Source organism: Trachypithecus francoisi, unplaced genomic scaffold (assembly GCF_009764315.1).
Source record: "Trachypithecus francoisi isolate TF-2019V2 unplaced genomic scaffold, Tfra_2.0 Lachesis_group12, whole genome shotgun sequence".
NCBI classification, from domain to species: Eukaryota; Metazoa; Chordata; class Mammalia; order Primates; family Cercopithecidae; genus Trachypithecus; species Trachypithecus francoisi.
In genome coordinates, this window is record NW_022681457.1 from 15,731,026 (window position 1) to 15,735,205 (window position 4,180).

At 48.1% G+C, this 4,180-nt stretch overlaps 1 long non-coding RNA gene across 1 annotated transcript; it reads right to left on the bottom strand.

Annotated features, from left to right (window-relative positions):
* Positions 1-568: 568 nt before the first annotated feature.
* LOC117093796 lies at positions 569-3,916 on the bottom strand. Its single transcript, XR_004441240.1, has 2 exons — positions 3,887-3,916; positions 569-682 (listed from the first exon to the last, which is right to left on the bottom strand). It is a non-coding gene; the product is annotated as an uncharacterized LOC117093796 (long non-coding RNA).
* Between the last annotated feature and the right edge of the window lie 264 nt (positions 3,917-4,180).

Below are 4,180 nucleotides of genomic sequence, written 5' to 3' on the forward strand. Positions count from 1 at the left end.
TCACGAGGTCAGGAGATCGAGACCATCCTGGCTAACACAGTGAAACCCCATCTCTACTAAAAAATACAAAAAACTAGCCGGGCGAGGTGGCGGGCGCCTGTAGTCCCAGCTACTCCGGAGGCTGAGGCAGGAGAATGGAGTAAACCCGGGCGGCGGAGCTTGCAGTGAGCTGAGATCTGGCCACTGAGCCCCAGCCTGGGTGACAGAGTGAGACTCTGTCTCAAAAAAAAAAAAAAAAAAGAAAAGAAAAAGTGAATTTGACAACCAATACTTTGGGCACTGATCAAGAAGCGTGGTTACTTCAGTGCCTGATATTGACCTTTTCACTTCCTGCATTGTGGAGCGGTCTGGGAAGTCCTGGGAGAGGGACCAGGGCAGCTGGAGTGGCCATGGTGGGGGACATCATTGGAGCGACTTGAGACAGCATGATTTACCAATCAATAGGGAAATAATTCAATATTTCAACAATCAACATAGCCTAAATATACCCCAACAACATTCCCCGCAGACAGCTTGTCCAAGCTGAATATGAGCTTTACTTGCTGATGGATACAACACCCCACCTTTTTTTTTTTTTTTTTTTTTTGAGACGGAGTCTCTCTCTGTTGCCCAGGCTGGAGTGCAGTGGCGCAATCTCAGCTCACTGCAACCTTTGCCTCCCAGATTCAACCAATTACCCTGCCTCAGTAGAACTCCCTTTTGACATGAGCTAGTGTGAATGGATTTCTGTTTCTTGCAACCGAGCACATACAGAAGAAGGAAAAAAAAAAAAAAAAACAGATCCCCTGACAAGCTTGAGTCATGAATCAAACGTTTAGGAAACAAATAGCAGTCCAATCTCGCTTTAACCGTATGAGGTCATCTTAGCTTCGGGTCAGGCTGAAACTCTGCCGAGATTTTTGACCATGAGCTCTGCCAAAGGGTCCGCACCCTTTGGCCCAAGAATCCCTCCTCTGGGACACACAAGGAGGTCCATGGGGGCATTATTTATAATGGGAGGAAATTGGAAACAGCTTCAACCTCTGGCAATGCTGCCCTTTTGAATAAACATAGTGCAAACATTAGAGATTGTGTTTATCCAAAGATGTATTAACAGGGGAACAGCTTACATTTTAAGAGGGGAAAAAACAGGGCTGTATAAACAATTTGCTCACACAGTTATGTAAAACACACACGTGCACACACACACACGCATTTAAAAAGCTCACATAGAATAGAAAAGACTGAAAGGAAATATATCAAAATGTCAACAACCATAGTGGTACAGGACTTAGGGATGGGAGGAACGTCTTTGCCTTGCTAGTTTTCCGTAGTCCAAATGTTGCTTAATGAACACCAAACTCTCTTTTTTTTTTTTTTTTTTTTTTTTTTTGAGACAGAACCTCGCTCTATCCCCCAGGCTGGAGTGCAGTGGCGCGATCTCGGGATCTCGGCTCACTGCAACCTCCGCCTCCCGGGTTCAAGCGATTCTCATGCCTCAGCTCCTGAATACCTGGGATTACAGGTGCCTGCCACCATGCCTGGCTAATTTTTTTTTTTTTTTTTTTTTTTTTTGAGGCGGAGTCTCGCTCTGTCGCCCAGGCTGGAGTGCAGTGGCCGGATCTCAGCTCACTGCAAGCTCCGCCTCCCGGGTTTACGCCATTCTCCTGCCTCAGCCTCCGGAGTAGCTGGGACTACAGGCGCCCGCCACCTCGCCCGGCTAGTTTTTGTATTTTTAGTAGAGACGGGGTTTCACCGTGTTAGCCAGGATGGTCTCGATCTCCTGACCTCGTGATCCGCCCGTCTCGGCCTCCCAAAGTGCTGGGATTACAGGCTTGAGCCACCGCGCCTGGACACATTTTGGGGCTTTTTGTTTGTTTGCTTTTGTTTTTGAGAAGGAGTCTCACCCTGTCCCCCAGGCTGGAGTGCAGTGGTGTGATCTCGGCTCACTGCAACCTCCGCCTCCCGGGTTCAAACAATTCTGTGCCTCAGCCTCCCAAGTTACTGGAATTTACAGGCGCCCACTAGCATGCCTGGCTAATTTTCATATTTTTAGTAGAGACAGGGTTTCACCACCTTGGCCAGGCCAGTCTTGAACTCCTGACCTGGTGATACACCAACCTCAGCCTCCCAAAGTGCCAGGATTACAGGCGTGAGCCACCACACCTGGCCTAATTATTGTATTTTTGGTAGAGACAGTGTTTCGTCATATTGGCCAGGCTGATCTTGAACTTCTGACCTCAGGTGATCCACCTGCCTTGGCCTCCCACAGTACTGGGATTATAGGCGTGAGCCACTGCGCCCGGCCCAAACACTCCTTTTATAAATTTTGTTTTCAATTTTTTTTTTTTTTTTTTTTTTTTTTTTTTTTTTTTGAGATGGAGTCTCGCTCTGCCGCCCAGGCTGGAGTGCTGTGGCCGGATCTCAGCTCACTGCAAGCTCCGCCTCCTGGGTTTACGCCATTCTCCTGCCTCAGCCTCCCAAGCAGCTGGGACTACAGGCGCCCGCCATGTCGCCCGGCTAGTTTTTTGTATTTTTTAGTAGAGACGGGGTTTCACCATGTTAGCCAGGATGGTCTCGATCTCCTGACCTCGTGATCCGCCCGTCTCGGCCTCCCAAAGTGCTGGGATTACAGGCTTGAGCCACCGCGCCCGGCCTGTTTTCAATTTTTAAACTCTTCTATCATGACAATTTTCAAACAGACACAAAAAGTCAAGAGACAATAAGCTTACATATACTCATCACCCAGGTTCAAGAACCATCAATATTTTGCCATTGCATCTTCTTTCCCCTTCCCATTTTTTTTGAATACTTGAAAAAGAAATCACACCCTGTAGTCCCAGCTACTCGGGAGGCTGAGGCAGAAGGATTGCTTGAGCCCAGGAGTTTGAGACCAGTCTGGGCAGCATAGTGAGACCCTGTCTGTAAAAAAATAAAAATGAAAAATAGGCCAGGCAGGGCCGGGTGCGGTGGTTCACGCCTGTAATCCCAGCACTTTGGGAGGCTGAGGCAAGAGAATGGCGTGAATCCAGGACGTGTAGCTTGCAGTGAGCCGAGATCACACCACTGCACTGCAGCCTGGGCACGGTGACTCACGCCTGTAATTCCCACACTTTGGGAGGCCAAGTTGGGAGGATCACTTGAGGCCAGGAGTTTGAGACCAGCCTGGTCAATCTAGTCTTGTCTCTACAAAAAAAAAAAAAAATTAAAAAACATTAGCCAAGCATGGTGGCCAGCGCCTGTAATCCCAGCTGTTTGGGAGACTGAGGCAGGAGGATCACTTGAGCCCAGGAGTTTGAGGTTATAGTGAGCTATGATCATGCCACTGCACTCCAGCCTGAGCAACAGAATGAGACCCCATCTCTAAAAAATTAATAAATAAATTTTTTAAAAAATTACAGGTGAGAGGCCGGGAGCGGTGGCTCAAGCCTGTAATCCCAGCACTTTGGGAGGCCGAGACGGGTGGATCACGAGGTCAGGAGATCGAGACCATCCTGGCTAACACGGTGAAACCCCCGTCTCTACTAAAAAATACAAAAAAAAAAAAAACTAGCCGGGCGAGGTGGCGGGCGCCTGTAGTCCCAGCTACTCCGGAGGCTGAGGCAGGAGAATGGCGTGAACCCGGGAGGTGGAGCTTGCAGTGAGCTGAGATCCGGCCACTGCACTCCAGCCTGGTCCACAGAGCCAGACTCCGTCTCAAAAAACAAAAAAAAATTACAGGTGATAGGTATTATGTTGTTTCATTCGTAAATACTTCAATGAGCATCTTGAAAAGAAGAATAGGGTACATTTTCTTTTCTTTCTTTATTTTTTGGACAGGGTATTGCTCTGTCGCCCAGACTGGAGTGCAATGACACATCTCAGCTTGCTGAAACCTCAAACTCCTGGGTTCAAGTAATCCTCCCACCTCAGCCTCCCGAGTAGCTGAGATTACAGGCCCACTCCACCACACTTGACTAACGTTTTTTAAAATGTTGTGTAGAGATGAGGTCTCACTGTGTTGCTTAGGTTGGTCTCAAACTCTTGAGCTCAAGCAATCCTCCCACCTAGGCCTCCCAAAATGCTGGGATTACAGGTGTGAGTCACCACACCCAGCCAAGGCATGGTATGTGGGCATTATCCAACCACAATGCCATTATCAAGTCTAACATAACAGAAATTCCTTAATATCTCCTAAAAGCCAGTTGGTATTCAAATTTCC